Genomic DNA, 12,470 nt, shown 5'->3' on the forward strand with positions numbered 1-12,470 from the left:
ATTATTTTTAGGACATCCCACTCATCAAAGGGTATCTCACGCCGCACAGCTATGTTGTGAAAGAATGTACACAAGCCCACAACGACACCATTTCAGTGACATACTGTAAGTCACCACCAGTCCGGTGGAGCACTCTAAATCGACCCTTTAACAGGCCGATTGAGCGCTCCACCACTTGCCTGGTGGCAACATGCGCCCTATTGAATGCCTCCTGTGGGCCTGGTGCTGGGGAGCTGTACGGCGTAAGCAGCCAGGGCGTACATGGGTAACCAGAGTCACCCAGACCCCACGCATCACGGCCTTCAAGCTCTTGGAGTCTCTGCCAAATCCCGGTTTGTCGGATAACATGAGAGTCATGGGCACTTCCGGGAAACTTCGAGTTGAAGGCAAGAATTTCCATGGATGGGCCGCCGCCACATACCACCATCACGTTGAGTGAGTAGAACAATTTTCGGTTCCTATAGATCTTCTCACTTCGTGATGGAGGCACAAATGGTACATGGGTGCCATCCACAGCCCCTATCACATTAGGGAAGCCAGCAATTTGATGGAATGCCTGCTGGCTTCTGTGAAGGGTCTCTTGGGCAAAAGACATGGCCATGAAGTGCCCCTTGCGCCTAAACATGGCTGACGTCACACGCCTCAGGATTCTGCTGAAAGCAGGCTGGGATATTCCAGCAAGTACTGCCACTACTTGTTGGAATGATCCTGAGGCGCAGAAATGCAAGACCGCCAGCAGCTGAGTGTGAGGCGGAATTGCCGTCGTGAGCCCATGACAAGGTTCTAGATCACTCTCAATTAAAGAGAGTATATCTAGAATGACATGTGGGGGTAACCGGTACCTAGTAAGTACCTCATCATCGGGCATCCCAAAGAGTGTCACCCGTGTGAGAAAGATTCTTGCACGTCCTGGCCTCCTTGGGCGACAAGTGGGTTGAGCCGCAAGTGCCCTTAGCCCATTAGCCACAAAATCCATCATTGCTTCAGCAACCAACAATGAAATGATCAAATGAAATGGAACACCTATGCAAAGAATGCTCCTTCCAAAAAATGAGTAGAATAATATTAATCCATACGTACAATAGACGGCCGCCCAGTCAAGTCCCGAATATCCATAATGATCTACAATGATGTAACAATAATATTACCTCACCACACAAATATTTAAACACAAATATCTCTCTTACATTTAACACCTAAACACTAATTAAGTATTATATCTAAGAACAATTGATCATGAAATCATGTAGTCAGACACACGAATGACAAATTGAAAGAAATATGTTAGGTGAAAATGCATGGGACATCAAAGTGTGCGCCTTCTGATGGTGTGAAAGGGAATGTTGTAACATGAATAACCTCCATTGTGAACTGTAACAGCATGGGACACATTTCAGCTATTGATGGGACATGTAGTTCACCAATATATGGTGGCCCACAGGTTTAACACCTGTGTGTTAAATGGTGGCCAGGTAACATGATTCATTAATGCTAACAAGCCTTTGCTGAACAAAAACTCTTTGATATGTGAACAAATGTTGCATACATTATTACCCTTACATTGTTAATGTATATCATCTCTACAATGACCATGGGAGATCTTACCTTAGACCCGGCCACAATACAGATCTGGAGACAAATGAATCTAGCATCAAACCACTATTTATAGGCCTATCACATGTGTTGTGCATGACATCAGTGATGACTACTGCATGACTTGTGGGGGGTCGGATTTCAAAATGAATTGGGTTACTTACATTTGTTGTACATTCACAACAATAGCACAGTACTAATGAACATTCACAGATAGCATTTATGTTTTTATAACGTTGGAGGTGGTCATTATAGAAAATATTACAACATTTCACCTAAATTAGACTTTGAAGGTACGCCAGGTTTTGTTAAATCGAATTGCCGCTACTATGGGCGTGGCCTATGCGCCGCACAAACAGCACGGCATACGCTGCCGTACGGAACGCTGCCATATGAAACGCTGCCGCAAAAAACACAGGGTGGGGATGAAGTACGCCACTGACAGAAATAGTATATAAAGGTGTGCTAGAACCACAAAATGGTGTTGCAAACATGGCTGGCTCTCATTCTGAGGGAGAGCAAGACTTCCAAAACCTCATGGCACGCCTGGACTCCAGCACCTCCTATGTGCCCCTCCAACAACAGGCATTTGGAGGAGAGCAGGCAGCTGGCCCATCCACATCAGGCCAAAGCACAGATGGCCAATCAGCAGCTGGCCCATCTTCTGCCTCAGCAGAATCATTGGGAACACAGCAGGTGGCTTCCCAAGATAGTAGCATGGCCAGCACTTCAGGTACAGCGACAGGTGGCCGTGGGCGTGGCCGTGGTCAAAAGAGCCCAACAGAGGATCCAGGCACCAGGAACATGGCATTCGAACCGCAGGAGCTTGCCATTCTGGTACCCCGTGCAAGGGATTGGATAGAGTGTCCACAGGAGAAGCTGACACACACCAGGAAATGGAAGATTTGGGATGACATAACCACGGAGATTAATGTGGTAGCTCCACAAGTTCGTGAGAGGGAGCATGTGAAGAAGAGGCAAGTTAAAGTGTGCTACATTTGTGCAGAAGTAGACCAGTAATGTTTGTATTATATGTTAGATGGAGTTGGTGAATGGTCGGTCAGGTTGCTAGGAGCAACAGACATGATTGGCATGTCTCTTATTCTATATTTATTGGAGGCTGAGTGGAAGTTTGTTCTAAGTGTTGTGTTTAAAGTTTATCATAATGTAAGTTATGTAGAATGAAGCACAATTTGAAATCTGTAGCAGATTACAATGCATGCTACATCAAACGTCAGGGGTGACATGTATTAATATGAGAACTTTGCTTGCAGGTGGCACGACTTCAAAACCAACCTAAAAAAGAAGCTGACCAAACGGCGGGACCACAGCCAAACCTCTGGGGCTGGCCCCATGCCAGGAAAACTGAAGCTCACCCCCCTGGAAGAGATGGCTGCTGGCTGCAAAGCCATTGAGGAGATCCAGGGGGTGAGCAACATGGATAGCGAGGCCCCAGCGGAAGTCTTTGCTGCTTATGTAGAAGGTAATTGTTTGGCATGGCATAAGTAGTTTGTACTAATTTTCAAGGAATGTGTTGTAATTGTAATTTTCTCTTTCACCAGCATCCCCGCCGTTTGGTCATGCAAGTCTTCAGGAGGTGGAGGAGTCTGTGCCACCTGCCACCACTGCCAGACATGTGCAGCAGCAGCAGCCACCGGCCACACAGGATGTGGACAGGTGGGTGGAGATGCTTGGCCAGATTCACCAGCAGGGAGAGATAGCATCAGAGCGGCTGCGTAGGACGGAGGAGGTCATGATGGGTCTTGTCAGCACCCAGCAGTCCGTAGCTGCCAGCCTGCAGGTGCTGGCAGATCAATCCTGCCGGATGAATGACCTCCTCCAAGACCTAGTTAACACCAATAGGGCCCTATTGGCAGCCGTTTCTGGTGCTTTCCCACCACCAGCACTCCCTGCTAACAGAAGGGGAACACCATCCCCCCCTTCACCATCATCTGCCCCACCTGCCCCACCATCCCAACGTGGCCATGGCCGTGGGCGAGGAGCTGCTGCTGCACGTGGCAAGGGCCCTTCCAAGGCCAAAAAGCCCCGCACATGAACTTGTGTCCACATTAATCTCCACCCTTATGTCTTCCCAAATCTTTCATTTTGCTGTGTGTGTGTGTCAGCCTCCTGTGTGCAAACCAATCCCCTGCACAGGGTACCCACATTTGCCCTCGGTTCGAATGCTGTGTTTGGTTCCTCTGTTGGCCTCTTTTGGCTGCCATTACTGTCTGCTGTACTTGAAGTGTTGGTGCTATACTTTTCTTGTGAAGCCACCTGATGTGTTCCTAATGATTCTGCTGTGGCTATGTATGTAAATAATACATTTGTAACTTTATTTTTTTTTATTTCCATAATTCCTGGTACCTTTAATTTGTGGCATGTGGCAAAAAACATGCTTTTTCAATTTTATGTTTGACCTTAGTCTAATAAATTTATATTTTTATCCCCAAATGTGTGGTTTTATTGGTAAATGTACAAGTGACATGTATATTTATATTAGTGATAGGAAGTTCTGTCCATTGCTTGCAGTGTAAATGTGTTTAACAAATGCAGCCGTGCTTTCAGCATAGCTTTGTGTGTTTTGTAATGGTCCATTTAAGCTGCAAGGTTTCCAATTGAAGCAATGAAAAGAGTGTAATTAATGAGTAATGAGTAGAGGAGTGGATTGTATTGTGTTCAGGTGACATTGGTTCAGGTGCGGGAGTACTAATTGTGCGATCCGAATGCCTAGCGCATGACCGAGTGGTGTCCGCAAAGAAATACTTGCTTATGGACACCGCATATTTCTTGCCTTTTGGTTCGTTTTCATTCGGTGTTCAGTCCGAATGTACGTCTACCAGAATTAGTGCACTCCCTCGTGTACGCCAATGTTAACGCCCAGTTTAGCCCACTTTGAAACTACGCCCCTGTGTACTTCCGAATGACGCCCATAATACGCCCACATCTCCCGAGTGAATGCGGTGCACATTTCTGTACGGTGTTAGTGAAAACAAGTACGGAGACCTTGCGTGGCACATGCGCATAGCGTTGCCCACGCATGCGCAGACGGCTAAAAAACGCCATCCGAAAGAATTCGGAAATTTACGCATCGACCAGAATAAGGCCCATACTTGCATACACAAAAATCACCAACTCCAACTGCATCACTTAAATAGTAATAAAGCTGTAAATACTTCTAAGGAGGAACATATTGACTGTAATTATGTATGGTACTATGATCTAGACAAGGGTTCCCTAACCTTAAACCTCAAGTTCTGGTTTTAGTGGTATCCATGCTTTAACAAAGATGGGTAAATCAAAATAACAAATACTAATTGTCTTTCAGTATCTATGCTCAAGATTGATTATCCTTAAACCCTGGACTTTTAGCATGCCTTAGGACCGTGGCCTGCTGTAAGGCACAGAAATGTAAAAGTTATAACAAAATAAAACTAGCCCAATGACAGCATGTAAAAGATATAAAAGTTTGATCCATGCATCAAAATAGTGAATTGTTTAAGCTGTTCCACAATGGTCAGGGCTGCCATCAATTGTGGCCCGAGGGACTAAAGGCAGGACCCCCATTCTCTTTCTCAAACACCTGGAATGCCTGGTGAGACCTCCGGTGTCTGCAGCACTATCAGCACTACTCCACCTCTACATTGCTTAAAGGGTAATGTGAACTTTGTTTATGACAAATTATACTTTATAAACTCCAGTCCAGGGCCCCCTTTCTGTCTGGAGTCCCCACAATACCCCTCTGATGGTTACCCTGACAATGGTTTACATGTAAATGTGACACCTTTAAAACAGACAAATGAGTGCCCAAAAACAAGACCGCTAAGGCTGAAGAAAGACTGGGTTTTTCAGAATCTTCACAAATCCCTGAGGACAATCTAGGGGTGTCCATGTTATCTATCCCTGTCACATTTGATGAAGTATTCTCCTACCATTTCGGATCCCTCTGCAAATGTGAGAATAAAAAATAAATGTAAAAAGTACAGTAGGTAATGGTTTAGATATGGAAATTGAGGATGCCATTGTGAAAATGCAGGATGAGGGGGATATCTGTGTAATGCTAATGAGGATGTTGATAATAAATGTGTTGAACAAGAAGTTGATCAAATTCAGGAGAATAATTTTGTGTCAAAGTAAAGTAAGTCAACCACCACTGGCAGTACTTCTTGCCAGTAATGATAAGAAATAGGACACTGTCATCATGCCTATCTCCCCACATGTATTCCTCTCCCAGTGTCTTTCTCTCTTTATCCCTCCATATCTCTCTCTCCCCATCATGTCTTCTCTCTTCCCATGTCCTCTCTCTCTTTCCCCATGTCTTCTCTCTCTTCCCATGTCTCTCCCTCCCTATGTATCTCCCACTCTTCCAATGTCTCTCTCTCCCTACCTATGTATCTCCCTCTCTCTCCATATGCCTCTGGGCCAGATGCACTAAGCTTCAAAAGTGATAAAATGGAGAGTGATAAACAACCAACCAATCAGCTCCTGCCTGACATTTTTCAAACACGGTTTGTGACATAGCAGGTAGGAGCTGATTGGCTGGCTGTTTATCACTCTCCAGTTTATCACTTTTGAAGCTTAATGCATCTCTCTCTCCTCCATACTTGCCTACTTCGTTAGTGTCCTCTCTAGGACAAGGCTTTACAGGAGACATTTCAGAACACTTAGGGAAAAAGGGTTGAACGGACTAATCATTAGGCTCTGCCCCAACACAAACACCTGTAATTCATGTGTCTGCAGTGAATGTGGGCAGAGCCAAATGATGCAATTAGCCATTTAGTCTGGCCCCCATTATCCTTCCTGTGTCAATAGGAAGCAGGCAGGATGGAGGATAGCAACTACAGTAACTCTTCCGGGGTTATAGAGGAATAATGCAAAAATTGTGTGTCTGCCGCAGCTTCTGGTAGGATAGGCAAATATCTTCTCTCTTTCTCCACAGGTCCACAATGTCCTGTGCATGCATAGTAGACTGTGGCAAAAAGCCAGATTCTACTGCGTTGGCAGGGAAGAGGGGGCCCGCATAAAGACTGCGCAAGGGCTTTGTCCTCTCTTTAACTTCCTCGAATGTGTAAATATACCACCGTGCAATTGATTATGGCAGACACTGTGCATCATACTACATAATATGTGCATGCCATTAGTATTACAGCAGAAGACCGCAGGCTACACCCCCCAAATGGGGGTTGTACCCGCTGGTGTTAGCAGTAGCGGCGGCAGATGCATAGCTCACAGTCTGAGTATTTGTTACAAAAAATACCCAATACAGCTGAGAAGGGCATTTACAGGGACAGAGCATCTCAGTCTGATGGATGGCGAGGCTGCTGGCGGATCGCCATCAGGGACGTTCTGGCGATCCGCCAGCCAGGATGTAGCCTGCCCCATCTGTACTTCAGAATAAAGTTTATTGTTCATGTACCCCAATACCTATACCTAACACCCTCTCCTCGCAGCCTAACTCTAACCTTCCTCACCCCATAGCCTAACCCCAGGGGCGTAACTAGGATTTTGTGGGCCCTATAGCAAAATATTCAAAGGGCCTCCCCCCATTGCTGTCACTGCAAGGAAAGGAGATGAAGAAAAACAGGGTATTGGAGAGTCAGTTAGAGAGGGGGTGCAAGAGACCATGTCAGAGGGAGAGAGATGGGGGGAGAGAGTGTCAAAGATAGAGAGTGTTAGTTAGAGAGAGAGATGAAGGGGAGGGGGAAGGGTAGACTGACCGACAGAGCACCATGTAAGGAGACTGACAGATAGAAGGAGGGTGCAGCATAGACAGACAGAAAGGTGGTGAGCATAGATGGTCAGACAGAGCACCACATGGGGGAAAAGAGAGACAGATGGGGGGGGGGGGCATAGACATACAGACCAGACAGGTCTGGGGAGTACTAGACAGATGGACCATGGTGGGACAGACTCACAAACAGACAGATGGGGGGAAGGTTGTTCTCACCATCCCCAGGTCTGTAGTATCCACTTTCGCTCCTCCATGGTGTGGCTTGGGGCAGTGACAGCAGCAGAAGCGGCTTCTTGCAGTGGGTCCTTCTTCTTGGAGCATCGCCGGGCAGCTGCGGGTCCCATCTCCCCACACACACACAGGGTGGTGGCTCTGAGTAGTGCTGCTCCAGGAGGCAACCTCAGCGGGACACCGGGACCCCTCCTCTGACAGAGCGCGGCTCTGGGAGGCAATAGTAGCCGGTCTCCTCCGCCAGAGAGGACTGGCAGCTGGTCTCTTGCACAAGGGAGCAGCTCCGGGCAGCAACAGCAGCGGGTCCCCTCCTTCGTCGGGGAGCAGCTCCGGGCAACAAACAAACAGTCCTCTCCTCTTTCCCCTGGCACCGCCGTCACAGCCAGGCAGCCAGGCAGCCAGCAGGTGCAGCAAAAGTGGAACTTCTGCTGTATTAGTGGCTTCCGGGCAGTGGTTCTGAGACTCCCCCTACCTCCCTTGCACTAAAAACAATGTCCCCTGACCCACGGCTTCACTGCTATCTTTAGGGGGAAATAAAAGTAACACAATTACAGAGGGTGCAGTGGAAAGCCTGCTAGGATTTTGGGGCCCCCCGGCCCCATAGCAGTTGCATCCCCTGCACTCTCTGTAGTTACGCCACTGCCTAACCCTAAGTCGTCTAAGTAGTACCTAAACCTAACTCCCCCTTTCCTGGCCTCCCACTGCTGCACCCCGATTTCTCACCAATTGGGATGCCAACTGTCATTATTGCAGCATTGGCATCCTGATCCTTTCAAAGTTCTGGTATCAGTCTTCTTGGGATGCCATCATCTATATACTGAAAGCCAGCATCATGAATGCTGGCACCCTGACCGCTGGCATTATGACCGCATCCTGTTCTCACTACATTTTGGAGCCTAAGTCTGTCAGTTTCACTGACTGATCCAAACCAAACATATAGGAACATAACACAGACTTGATTATCACAGAATAAAAACAATAAGCAGCTTCATGAGATTAACTTCTTGAGCTGCCAAAAGAAATACAGAATCTGCTGTGCCTTCATGACAACCGTATCGGTGATGGATCCCATTTAACATTCTCTAAGATTTTAGACCAAAAAAGTCTAAAGGAGTTCACCATAGACGCAACACTGCCAGCAAACTCAAGCAGAGATACAACCAGTGACAGCCTTCTAAAATCTACCACCATCTCCACCATTTAAAATAGGTTTAACTGCAAACAAAGTAATTTCTTCAGACGGTTCAGCCCCAATTGTTGAAATGATTATATTCATATTCTGTTTATCCACCTGCTGACAAAAATCTGGTAATTATTTATTCCGACGCCTTACATTTTCTGTGGGGTCTTACTTGTCTGAACATCAGCTGTGGGGTCTTTTCCTACAGAAACTCCAGGTCCAAAGAAGAGGGGAAAAGATAAAAATAGTTCAAGCGAGTTTCTGTAAAAAGCATCAAAAGATTATTTCAGAATTTTGTGTTTTTGTATTTAAAGAAATGTGATCATAAAATACAGTAGAGGTTCTCAGCTTGTGTCTATAAGAGATGTAGTGCCAGTAGTGCCAGTTGTGCTTGTGTGTTTTCATACAGAATTATTGGATGTTATAGGTACATACTGTACTGGCCTGACAATGGTGTTGTTCATTTGTTTATGATATGTGATTACCTCTGTGTATAGATCCTAAAGCAATATCTTCTTTTCTTCTCTCCCCTGTATCCTTTCACAAACACATATCCTTATTACAATACAATAGAATAGTTTCCAACTCAAAGCAGCCAAACACAAATTTGTGAGTTCTGCACTTGTGACAAACACAAATTAACTCTTCTTAGAATCTCTAGTTTTTCAAATCTTATATCTAATTGTATCAGGTTCATGTTAAGGATGCTCTGTAGGCACCAGCATTTCATGGTGTCTGGTCCCTTGGTCAACAGTATAAGGTCAACAATCAATAGGTTGACATGTATTAAGGGACCTGGTAAAAAGGTCGATATGAAAATGGTAGACACAGCCAGTGTCAGAAGGGCCCATCGGTGAATGCAGTTGTATTGCCCCTTGTTTATGGGTGTGGCCAGAACCAAGAAGGGGTTGCTACTAACCATTGAAGAATATATGGCCTGGGCCACTTGATAAATAATATATATATATCACTGGCTTCCAGTCCCCTACAGAATCCTCTTCAAACACCTCACACTCACATACAGGGCCATCTCTAATTCCATTGCTCCATATATCTCTAACCTCATCTCCATTCATACACCCTCCCGCCCTCTACGGTCGGCTGACGACTGTTGTCTCTCCTCCACCCTGATCACTGCTTCCCATGCTAGAGTACAGGACTTTGCCCGTGCTGCACCCCTTCAGTGGAACGCACTCCCTCGCTCCATTAGACTCTCCCCGACCTTGCAAAGCTTCAAACGGGCACTGAAAACTCCCCTATTCATCAAAACATACCCTTCCACTGCATAAACCAGCTGGTTCTCCGACCCCTTGCCTGTTTACATCCTGCTATCTAACCACCACCCACTTGCTTGCACCTTCTGTAATCTGTCAGTCTCCCCTTCCTACTAGATTGTAAACTCCTCCGAGTAGGGCCCTCTTCCCTCCTGTTGTCAAAGCCCTCTTCTCTTCACATGTCACTCACAGCTCTTCTATACTCCAACACTCAGTGACCATCTTTGTCCACATACTCATCTCCATCATTGGCTTCTAGCCTCTAGTTGTATGTTGATTGTGTCCTCACTACTTATATCCAAGCTGTAATGTGTATTGAACTGTGCGCTCTTTATTTGTACTGTATTCTTGTTATTTATTCAATGTTATGCCAAGCTTTGTCTCCCTGTATTGTTCCTTTGTACGGCGCTGCGAAACACTTGTGGCGCCTTATAAATAAAATTATAATAATAATAATATATATATTATGCATCAATTTGGCACTCTGGATAATTAAGCAGCTTTCGTGGTGTCCTGCTGACAATTTCATTGGCAATACTTATTTTGCTCTCGGCAAAAGAGACAGCACTCCACGTTTAGTAATAAACAATCACTGTTTTTAAAAGATAAAGTGATACATTACATGAGACCTAGTCTCCATCAACGTTTCATGGCCGAGCTGCCATTTCATCAGGATGCGGTCATTCTCCCTGCACATATTCCTCTGACAGACATCCTGTTGAAATGGCCGCTGGCCAAAGAAACATTGATGGATACTAGGTCTCATGTAATGTATCACTACTTTATCTTTTTTTAAAAAGTGTTTGTTTATTACTAAACGTGGAGTGCTGTCTCTTTTTTGCCAAGTGCAAAATAAGTCAGGCCTATATATATATTAAACACTGCTCGTGTATGCATGATAATGTTCCAGAATAATAATTGAAATGCACTACAGAAAATACACCATAGCCCAAAGAGGAGGAGGGGGTCCCAGTCAGTGGGGCCTACCAGGGGTTTCCCCTGTGCCCCTGTGGGCTAGACCATCCCTCTACACAGCATATGGTCTACATGAGTTTTTTTACAGTATTTTTTATTTTTATTTTTATAGCTTTTCATACTTTAACATCCACATAGGAAACGGTAATCTGATTTATACATGGTGAGTGAAGTGAGCCATGTGAGAAGATGTGGTACACTAATTGGGGGCATGTGCTAAAATATAAAAATGGACACTTCAAAAACTTCTAAAAGTTTATGTTGACCATTTTTCTTTGGCATGTGTCCCGCCCGTCCGCCCTATTCAACGCGTCAGGGGCTCTCTGCCCCTGGCGGCGAATTTTAACCCCCCCCCCCCCCGGGCGAATGCCGCCGGGGAGCTGGGGGACGGCTGCAGGCAGGGAGATGGAAGCCTCCCTGTCTGCGCCGGATACTGTGGGGGTTGATGGAGGGCTGTCGGGGACACAGGGAGACCCCCCCCCAGAGCTGGCAGGGGGCTGTGCTAGGGAGCCGCTACACTCACTGGTGCCGATTGTGCATATGTAATGATCGGGACCAGTGTGCAGTGAATAAATGAATATTAATGAGTGGCTCCCGGCTCCCGCCCCCTGCTGGCGAATGTGGCATGCTGGCATGCAAGCACATGAATAAAAATAGCATGCCCCTTCACAGAAAAAAATATCTGATTTTTTGACACCAAAAAAATAAAAAAAAAACGCTTTCTTTTAAAAGATCACATTCCAGTTCACCTAAAAAAGATGACGAATGTAAAATGGAGAATCATGACGAAAATCAATGGAGAAAGCAGTTCTCCATTTGAGCATTGAATACACTCTCGGTGAATCCCAGTGAAAACCCCATTGAAATATACCAGCGAATTGCAGCGAGCATGAAACGGAGAACTGGCCGGCATTCACTGTTCGCTTTTGGCAAACAGTGAACATTGAATAGGGTGAATCATATTTTCAGTGAAAAAAATTCAACGCAAGGGGTGAAAACAGCCCGATTCGCCGAAAAAAACGGTGAATCGGGAGCATTGAATACTGGTATTTGTAGTGTTTTCTCATTTTCTGAATCCATCTCAATAACTTTTCTACTGTAGCCACTTGATGACGTGTAATATATTTATGCTGTATAACTCTCTCTTACACCGACCAGAACCTCCTATACCTAAATTTGATGTCTAGTGGGAGTTGGACAGTTAGCCTTCCCGAGATGGACATCTGGTTCGCCATACCTAGCAAATACAAATTCTGGATCCCAACATGGAAAATTGAAAGACATACAGTTTGTAATGGCTTAATTGTTATAATAAATATAGAGAACCTGTATATTATTATTCATATTTAGAAAGAATGAGTTTTATACACTAGAGATAAAACAATGAGTCCAGACCATCCAGATTATACTAGATTGCAATAGAAAATTTAAGGGTTTATTTAGAGATATGAGTAAAAAAAGGCAACATATTGTAATGTTGTTCCTG

Source organism: Crinia signifera, chromosome 3 (assembly GCF_055691185.1).
Source record: "Crinia signifera chromosome 3, ASM5569118v1, whole genome shotgun sequence".
NCBI classification, from domain to species: domain Eukaryota; kingdom Metazoa; phylum Chordata; class Amphibia; order Anura; family Myobatrachidae; genus Crinia; species Crinia signifera.